Source organism: Triticum dicoccoides, chromosome 3A, assembly GCF_002162155.2.
Source record: "Triticum dicoccoides isolate Atlit2015 ecotype Zavitan chromosome 3A, WEW_v2.0, whole genome shotgun sequence".
Classification (NCBI taxonomy): domain Eukaryota; kingdom Viridiplantae; phylum Streptophyta; class Magnoliopsida; order Poales; family Poaceae; genus Triticum; species Triticum dicoccoides.
This window is the reverse complement of record NC_041384.1, coordinates 303,146,839-303,157,870: the sequence shown is the minus strand read 5'-3', so window position 1 is coordinate 303,157,870 and position 11,032 is coordinate 303,146,839.

Genomic DNA, 11,032 nt, shown 5'->3' with positions numbered 1-11,032 from the left:
GGAAGCGGCGCATCGGTGTATATCATAGGGGTGTGGGGCGCAGGAGCTGCTTGCGCCCTATCTGGAGGTCGGCGGGGGTTGAAGGGATGGCCGGGGGTGGTGCCAAGCACGGCGGTGCGGTGATCCCGCCGGGAGGGCGGAGGCAGGGGACTGGGCTGGTGGTCGCTGGCGTTTCGAGGAAGATCGTAACACTGACTGGCTGGAGATAGATGAAGGCGATCTGCCCATTCTTAGTACATCGGACGGTGCAAAAAAAATGGACTGACCTATTTGTTTTCAGTTGACTATTATTTTCATAGGACCACACCTTGTGGTGTGCTGGAGGAGCATCTGCATTTCCCAACCATCCCTGTGCTCATATCTCAAAATCCTAGAATCTAGTAATTTCGTGTGCCATGCATGTTGTAGATCTATCATATGTCTCCCGTCATTTATTTCTTACCGACCTGCTATCTGCTACCTTTACACTGTACTACTTGTGCACACACTTCACCCATACTCACACTATTTTTTTTATGCATGGGTATTTCAGACTTGACACAGTGTTGATGAATAGAAAAAAGAAAAGACAGAAGTCGCTCAGTGTAATTCGAAGATAAGCACTAAGCGTCCCAGCACTCTAAAGGGTACAGTGCCAGCAGATGGAGACAGTAAACATAGCTCTGCATTTGATGATCTCAATTGCCACACACAACCATCCCAGGTGCTTGCTTTAACTTCGCCCTGTCAAATGTGGTTGCATGTTACATATGGTGTCTAGCTTGTATTGCTTCCAATTTGGTTAAATTGCATCAGCTTACTTTACACATTATACCTTTGATAATGACATGCCTTCCTGTTTTTGATACATACTACATATGTCTATTAACCATGTTCTTACATCAAACTAATGCTCTTTTGTATCCCTCATCAATCACTTATGACGAGACAGTCACCCCAGTGGGTTACTATGAGACGCGCTACTCGTTTAAAGAGTGCAGTGTCATCCTCCCCGCGTGATTCTTAAGAAACAGCAAGGCTAAATGAAGATAGTCAACCTAGCTCTGTAGTTGATGACCGCAATTCCCCCACACCACCATCGCAGGTGCTTGCTCTTACTTGGCAGTGTGATATGTGGTTGCATGTTGCATATGGTATCTACATTGTAATGCTTCTAATTAGGGTAAATTGCATCTACTTAGTTAACACATTATACCTGTGAATATGACACGCGTTCCTATTTTTGGTACATATTACGTATTTCTATTAACCATGTTCTTAATCAAACTACTTTTCTTGTGTATCCCTCATCAATCACTTCTGACGAGACACCATCAAGTTGACAGTGTAATATTGGTTGCATCTTGCATATCATTTCAAACATGTATTGCCTCTAATTTGTTGAAGTGCCACTTATAATGAGACACATCTAACTTGGTAGAGTGATTTTGGTTGGATCTTTCATATGGTGTCTAGATTGCATTGCTTCCAATTTGTTGAAATGCCTTCTGCTTAGCGTTTTTCATACATATTCCATCCTCCTACAATGTGGTTGCCATACATAAAAGTTGTGTTCGTCAGTATCATGCATCAATGAATTTGGAAGCGCGAATTTCATTACTTTTTCTTGTGTGTTTACTTGACAAGGCAAAATCTAAAAGGACAAAGGCACGAAATGATGGTGGTCCTCTCGAGCAACCAAAACATATGATCTCTGCAGATTCTCCTGCTACTCCTACTGCAGTGCAAGTTACAAATCTCATCTCCCCTACTCCACAACCCCAGGTTCTTGCTCTAACATGGCAGTGTGATATCTGGTTGCATGTTGCATATGGTGCCTAGCTTGTATTGCTCCTAATTTGTTAAATTGCATCTCCTTAGCTTACACATTATACATGTGAATATGACACGCCTAGAGAAAAATAGGCACATCTAGAATACCAAATGCACATCATTGGATACATAATGAGTTGTATTTTCAGATTATACATGTTTGGTATTGTAGATGTAGACAGTTTTCTCTATACACTTGGTCAAAGTTCACAAAGTTTGACTTTCATAAAAATCTATAGGCACTACATTGTGGAACGAAGGGAGTATTGCTTCTAATTTGGTCAAATACATTTGTTAGGCCACCCTTTTAATTTGGCAGAGTGATATTGGTTTCATCTTTCATATGGTTTCTAGCTTGCATTGCTTCTAACTAGTTCAAACACCTTGTGCTTAGTTTACACTTTATACATCATACATGTCAATATGTCATGCCGTCCTGTTTTCATACATATTCCATCCTCCTATCATGTGTCTGTCTTACATGAAAGTAGTGCTCGTCAGTATCATGCATCAATGAGTTCTGAAGAGCAAATTTTATTCCTTTTTCTTCTGGGTTTGACTTGACAAGGCAAAATCAAAAAAGAGGAAGGAAAAGAGTAAGGAAGGCGATGATGGTGGTCCTCTGCAGCAACGTAAATGGAGCGTCTATACGGATTCTCCTTGTACTGCTAGTGCATTACAAGTTTCAAGTCTCCGCTCCCCTACTCCACCATCCAAGGTGCTTGCTCTAACTTGGTAGTGTGATATCTGGTTGCATGTTGCATATGGCGTCTAGCTTGTATTGCTCCTAATTAGTGTAAACTGCATCTGCTTAGCTTACACATGATACGTGTGAATATGACACGCTTTCCTGTTTTTGGTACATACCATATCTGTCTATCACACCATATTCTTACATGAAACTACTCTTCTTGTGTATCCTGCGTCAGTCACATATGATGGGACACCTTTAAGTTGGTAGTGTGATATTGCTTTGCGTCTTGAATATGATTTCTAGCATGTAGTGCTTCTAGTTTGATGAACGCCACCTATGACGAGACAGTTTTAACTTGGTAGAGTGATATTTATTGCACCTTCCATATGGTGTCTAGCTTGCAGTGCTTCTAATTTGTTGAAGTGCCTTCTGCTTAGTTACCACATCATAGGTGTGAATATGTCAAGTTGTACAATTTTTCGTACATATTCCATCCTCGTATCATGACTTTGCCTTTCATCAAAGTAGTGTTCGTCAGTATCATGCATGAATGAGTTCTAAAGAGCGAATTTTATTCCTTTTTCTTGTCGGTTTGATGTCACAATGCAAAATCAATAAAGCGGAAGGAAATTGGTAAGGCATTGGATGATGGTGGTCCTTCCGAGCAACTGAAACGGAGGGTCTCTACAGATTCTACTCCGCCATCCTCCCAACAAGATTCGCAAGACAATGCAAGGCTAGACAGTCAACGTAGCTATGTAGATGATGAGCACATCTCCCCTACTCCACCATCACCGGTGCTTGCTCTAACTTGGCACTATTATATGTGGTTGCATGTTGCATATGATGTCTAGCTTGTATTGCTTCTAACTTTGTTGAATTGCATCTGCTTACTTTATACATAACGCATGTGAATATGACACATGTTCCTGTTTCTAGAACATATCTGTAGATGATGAGCACATCTCCCCTACTCCACCATCACAGGTGCTTGCTCTAACTTGGAATTGTTATATGTGGTTGCGTGTTCCATATGATGTCTAGTTTTTATTGCTTCTGATTTTCTTGAATTGCATATGCGTAGCTTACAACTTATTGTTGGGTAACGTAGTAATTTCAAAAAAATCCTATGCACACGCAAGATCATGGTGATGCATAGCAAAGAGAGGGGAGAGTGTCGTCTACTTACCCTCGTAGACCATCAGAGGAAGCGTTATGACAACGCGGTTGATGTAGTCGTACGTCTTCATGATCGACCGATCCTCAGTACCGAACGTACGGCACCTCCGCGTTCAGCACACGTTCAGCCCAGTGACGTCCCGTGAACTCATGATCCAGTAGAGCTTCCGGGAAGAGCTTCGTCGGCACTACAGCGTGGTGACGGTGTTGATGAAGCTACCGATGCAGGGCTTCGCCTAAGCACCGCCACGATATGATCGAGGTGGATTATCATGGAGGGGACACCGCACACGGCTAAAAGATCAATGATCAATTGTTGTGTCTCCAAGAGGTGCCCCCTTCCCATATATAAAGGAGTGGAGGAGGGGGAGGGGACGGCCTCCTATGGCGCGCCCCATGTGGAGTCCTACTCCCACCAGGAGTAGGACTCCCCCTTCCAAGTAGGAGTAGGAGAGGAGAAGGAAGGGAGAGAAGGAGAGAAGGAAAGGGGCACCCCCCCCCCCTCCTTGTCAAATTCGGACTAGAGGGGGAGGGGCGTGCAGCTGCCCTTGGCCGCCCCTCCTCTTCTCCCACTAAGGCCCATTAGGCCCCATATACTCCCCGTGGGGTTCCGATACTCCGGTATATGTCCGAAATCTCCCGAAATACTTCCGATGTCCGAACATAGTCGTCCAATATATCGGTCTTTATGTCTTGACTATTTCGAGACTCCTCGTCATGTCCGTGATCATATCCGGGACTCCGAACTACCTTCAGTACATCAAAACACAAAAACTCATAATACCGATCATCACAGAACCTTAAGCGTGTGGACCCTACGGGTTTGAGAACTATGTAGACATGACCGAGACACTTCTTTGGTCAATAACCAAGCGGAACCTGGATGCTCATATTGGTTCCTACATATTCTACGAAGATCTTTATCGGTCAAACCGCATAACAACATATGTTGTTCCCTTTATCATCGGTATGTTACTTGCTCGAGATTCGATCGCTGGTATCTCAATACCTAGTTCAATCTCGTTACCAGAAAGTCTCTTTACTTGTTCCGCAATGCATCATCCCCTAACTAATGCATTAGTCACATTGCTTGCAAGGATTATAGTGATGTGCAGTACCGAGAGGGCCCAGAGATACCTCTCCGACAATCGGAGTGACAAATCCTATTCTCGATCTATGCCAACTCAACGAACACCATCGGAGACACCTGTAGAGCACCTTTATAATCACCCAGTTACGTTGTGACGTTTGATAGCACACAAAGTGTTCTTCCGGTAATCGGGAGTTGCATAATCTCATAGTCATAGGAACATGTATAAGTCATGAAGAAAGCAATAGCAGTAAACTAAACGATCAAGTGCTAAGCTAACGGAATGGGTCATGTCAATCACATCATTCTCCTAATGATGTGATCCCGTTAATCAAATGACAACTCATGTCTATGGCTAGGAAACTTAACCATCTTTGATCAACGAGCTAGTCAAGTAGAGGCATACTAGTGACACTATGTTTGTCTATGTATTCACACATGTATTATGTTTCCGGTTAATACAATTCTAGCATGAATAATAAACATTTATCATGATATGAGGAAATAAATAATAACTTTATTATTGCCTCTAGGGAATATTTCCTTTAGTCTCCCACTTGTACTAGAGTCAATAATCTAGATTACACAGTAATGATTCTAACACCCATGGAGTCTTGGTGCTGATCATGTTTTGCTCGTGGAAGAGGCTTAGTCAATGGGTCTGCAACATTCAGATCCGTATGTATCTTGCAAATCTCTATGTCTCCCACCTGGGCTTGATCCCGGATGGAATTGAAGCGTCTCTTGATGTGCTTGGTTCTCTTGTGAAATCTGGATTCCTTTGCCAAGGCAATTGCACCAGTATTGTCACAAAAGATTTTCATTCGACCCGATGCACTAGGTATGACACCTAGATTGGATATGAACTCCTTCATCCAGACTCCTTCATTTTCTACTTCCGAAGTAGCTATGTACTCCGCTTCACACCTAGATCCCGCCACGATGCTTTCTTTAGAACTTCTCCAACTAACAACTCCACCGTTCAATATAAACACTTATCTGGTTTGCGATTTAGAATCGTCCGGATCGGTGTCAAAGCTTGCATCGACATAACCATTTACGACGAGCTCTTTGTCACCTCCATAAACGAGAAACATATCCTTAGTCCTTTTCAGGTATTTCAGGATGTTCTTGACCATTGTCCAGTGATCCAGTCCTGGATTACTTTGGTACCTCCCTGCTAAACTAATAGCAAGGCACACATCAGGTCTGGTACATAGCATTGCATACATGATAGAGCCTATGGCTGAAGCATAGGGAACACTTTTCATTTTCTCTCCATCTTCTGCAGTGGTCGGGCATTGAGTCTTACTCAACTTCACACCTTGTAACACAGGCAAGAACCCTTTCTTTGCTTGATCCATTTTGAACTTCTTCAAAACTTTATCAAGGTATGTGCTTTGTGAAAGTCCAATTAAGCGTCTTGATTTATCTCTATAGATCTTGATGCCCAATATATAAGCATCTTTCCGAGGTCTTTCATTGAAAAACTCTTATTCAAGTATCCTTTTATGCTATCCAGAAATTCTATATCATTTCCAATCAACAAAATGTCATCCACATATAATATTAGAAATGCTACAGAGCTCCCACTCACTTTCTTGTAAATACAGGCTTCTCCAAAAGTCTATATAAAACCATATGCTTTGATCACACTATCAAAACGTTTATTCCAACTCCAAGAGGCTTGCACCAGTCCATAAATGGATCGGTGGAGCTTGCACACTTTGTTAGCACCCTTTGGATCGGCAAAACCTTCTGGTTGCATCATATACAACTCTTCTTCCAGAAATCCATTCAGGAATGCAGTTTTGACATCCATTTGCCAAATTTCATAATCATAAAATGCGGCAATTGCTAACAAGATTCAGACAGACTTAAGCATCGCTACAGGTGAGAAAGTCTCATCGTAGTCAACCCCTTGAACTTGTCGAAAACCTTTTGCAATAAGTCGAGCTTTGTAGACAGTAACATTACCGTCTGCATCAGTCTCTTCTTGAAGATCCATTTATTCTCGATGACTTGCCGATCATCGGGCAAGTCAACCAAAGTCCACACTTTGTTCTCATACATGGATCCCATCTCAGATTTCATGGCCTCAAGCCATTTTGCGGAATCTGGGCTCACTATTGCTTCTTCATAGTTTGTAGGTTCATCATGGTCAAGTAACATTACTTCCAAAACAGGATTATCGTACCACTCTGGTGCGGATCTTACTCTGGTTGACCTACGAGGTTCGGTAGTAACTTGATCTGAAGTTTCATGATCATCATCATTAGCTTCCTCACTAATTGGTGTAGGTGTCACAGGAACTGGTTTTTGTGATGAACTACTTTCCAATAAGGGAGCAGGTACAGTTACCTCATCAAGTTCTACTTTCCTCCCACTCACTTCTTTCGAGAGAAACTCCTTCTCTAGAAAGGATCCATTCTTAGTAACAAATGTCTTGCCTTCGGATCTGTGATAGAAGGTGCACCCATTAGTTTCCTTTGGGTATCCTATGAAGACACATTTCTCCGATTTGGGTTCGAGCTTATCAGGTTGAAGCTTTTGCACATAAGCATCGCAGCCCCAAATGTTAAGAAACGACAACTTTGGTTTCTTGCCAAACCATAGTTCATAAGGCGTTGTCTCAACGAATTTCGATGGTGCCCTATTTAACGTGAATACAGCCGTCTCTAAAGCATAACCCCAAAATGATAGCGGTAAATCAGTAAGAGACATCACAGATCGCACCATATCTAGTAAAGTACGATTACGACGTTCGGACACACCATTACGATGTGGTGTTCCGGGTGGCGTGAGTTGCGAAACTATTCCGCATTGTTTCAAATGTAGACCAAACTCGTAACTCAAATATTCTCCTCCACGATCAGATCATAGAAACTTTATTTTCTTGTTACGATGATTTTCCACTTCACTCTAAAATTCTTTAAACTTTTCAAATGTTTCAGACTTATGTTTCATTAAGTAGATATACCAATATCTGCTCAAATCATCTGTGAAGGTGAGAAAATAACGATACCCACCGCGAGCCTCAATATTCATTGGACCGCATACCTCAGTATGTATGATTTCCAATAAATCTGTTGCTCACTCCATTGTTCTGGAGAATGGCGTTTTAGTCATCTTGCCCATGAGGCATGGTTCGCAAGTTCCAAGTGACTCATAATCAAGTGACTCCGGAAATCCATTAGTAGGGAGTTTCTTCATGCTCTTTACACCAATATGACCTAAACGGCAGTGCCACAAATAAGTTGCACTATCATTATCCACTCTACATCTTTTGGCTTCAACATTATGAATATGTGTATTACTACTATCGAGATTCAACACAAATAGACCACTCTTCAAGGGTGCATGACCATAAAAGATATTACTCATATAAATAGAATAACCATTATTCTCAGATTTAAATGAATAACCATCTCGCATCAAACAAGATCCAGATATAATGTTCATGCTGAATGCTGGCACCAAATAACAATTAATCAGGTCTAAAATTAATCCTGAAGGTAGATGTAGAGGTAGCGTGCCGACGGCGATCACATCGACTTTGGAACCATTTCCCACACGCATCGTCACCTCATCCTTAGCTAATCTTCGCTCAATCCATAGTCCCTATTTCGAGTTGCAAATATTAGTAACAGAACCAGTATCAAATACCCAGGTGCTACTGCGAGCTCTAGTAAGGTACACATCAATAACATGTATATCACATATACCTTTGTTCTCCTTGCCATCCTTCTTATCCGCCAAATACTTGGGACAGTTCCGCTTCCAGTGACCAGTCTGTTTGTAGTAGAACCACTCAGTCTCGGGTTTAGGTCCAGACTTGGGTTTCTTCTCCTGAGCAGCAACTTGTTTGCTATTCTTTTTGAAGTTTCCCTTCTTCTTCCCTTTACCCTTTTTCTTGAAACTGGTGGTCTTGTTGACCATCAACACTTGATGCTCCTTCTTGATTTCTACCTCCGTAGCCTTTAGCATTGCGAAGAGCTCGGGAATTGTCTTATTCATCCCTTGCATATTATAGTTCATCAGGAAGCTCTTGTAGCTTGGTGGCAGTGATTGAAGAATTCTGTCAATGACACTATCATCCTAAAGATTAACTCCCAGTTGAATCAAGTGATTGCAGTACCCAGACATTCTGAGTATATGTTCACTGACAGAACTATTCTCCTCCATTTTGCGGTTGTAGAACTTATTGGAGACTTCATATCTCTCAATCCGGGCATTTGCTTGAAATATTAACTTCAACTCCTGGAACATCTCATATGCTCCATGACGTTCAAAACGTCGTTGAAGTCCCGGTTCTAAGACGTAAAGCATGGCACACTGAACTATTGAGTAGTCATCAGCTTTGCTCTGCCAGACGTTCTTAACGTCATCGGTAGCATCTGCAGCAGGCCTGGCACCCAGCAGTGCTTTCAGGACGTAATTCTTCTGTGCAGCAATGAGGATAATCCTCAAGTTGTGGACCCAGTCCGTGTAATTGCTACCATCATCTTTCAACTTTGCTTTCTCAAGGAACGCATTAAAATTTAACGGAACAATAGCACGGGCCATCTATCTACAACAACATAGACAAGCAAAATACTATCAGGTACTAAGTTCATGATAAATTTAAGTTCAATTAATCATATTACTTAAGAACTCACACTTAGATAGATATCCCTATAATCATCTTAGTGACCACGTGATCCAAATCAACTAAACCATAACCGATCATCACGTGAAATGGAGTAGTTTTCAATGGTGAACATCACTATGCTGATCATATCTACTATATGATTCACGCTAGACCTTTCGGTCTCAGTGTTCCGAGGCCATATCTGTATATGCTAGACTCGTCAAGTTTAACCCGGGTATTCTGCGTGTGCAAAACTGGCTTGCACCCGTTGTATAAGAACGTTGAGGTTATCACACCCGATCATCACGTGGTGTCTCGGCACGACGAACTTTTGCAATGGTGCATACTCAGGGAGAACACTTGTACCTTGAAATTTTTAGTGAGAGATCATCTTATAATGATACCGGCAATCAAAGCAGAATAAGATGCATAAAGGATAAACATCACATGCAATCAATATAAGTGATATGGTATGGCCATCATCATCTTGCGCCTTTGATCTCCATCTCCAAAGCACTGTCATGATCACCATCATCACCGGCACGACACCTTGATCTCCATCATAGCATCATTGTCGTCTTGCCAACTATTGCTTCTACGACTATCGCTATCGCTTAGTGATAAAGTAAAGCAATTACATGGCGATTGTATTTCATACAATAAAGCGACAACCATATGGCTCCTGCCAGTTGCCGATAACTCCATTACAAAACATGATCATTTCATACAATAAAATATAGCATCATGCCTTGATCATATCACATCACAACATGCCCTGCAAAAACAAGTTAGACGTCCTCTACTTTGTTGTTGCAAGTTTTACGTGGCTGCTACGGGCTGAGCAAGAACCGCTCTTACCTACGCAACAAAACCACAACGATAGTTCGTCAAGTTAGTGTTGTTTTAACCTTCAACAAGGACCGGGCGTAGTAACACCCGGTTCAACTAAAGTTGGAGAAACTGACACCCGCCAGCCACCTGTGTGCAAAGCACGTCGGTAGAACTAGTCTTGCGTAAGCGTACGTGTAATGTCGGTCCGGGCCGCTTTATCCAATAATACCGCCAAACCAAAGTATGACATGCTGGTAAGAATTATGACTTGTATCGCCCACAACTCACTTGTGTTCTACTCGTGCATATAACATCTACGCATAAACCTGTCTTGGATGCCATTGTTGGTTAACGTAGTAATTTCAAAAAAAATCCTACGCACACGCAAGATCATGGTGATGCATAGCAACAAGAGGGAAGAGTTATGACAACGCGGTTGATGTAGTCGTATGTATTCACAATCGACCAATCCTCAGTACCGAACATACGGCACCTCCGCGTTCAGCACACTTCAGCTCGGTGACGTCCCGCGAACTCATGATCCAGTAGAGCTTCTGAGAAGAGCTTCTTCAGCACAACGGCATGGTGACGGTGTTGATGAAGCTACCGACGTAGGGCTTCGCCTAAGCACCGATACGATATGACCGAGGTGGATTATGGTGGAGGGGGCACCGCACACGGCTAAAAGATCAATGATCAATTGTTGTGTCTCCAAGGGGTGCCCCCCTCCCCGTATATAAAGGAGTGGAGGAGGGGGAGGGGGCCGGCCTCCTATGGCGCGCCCCATGAGGAGTCC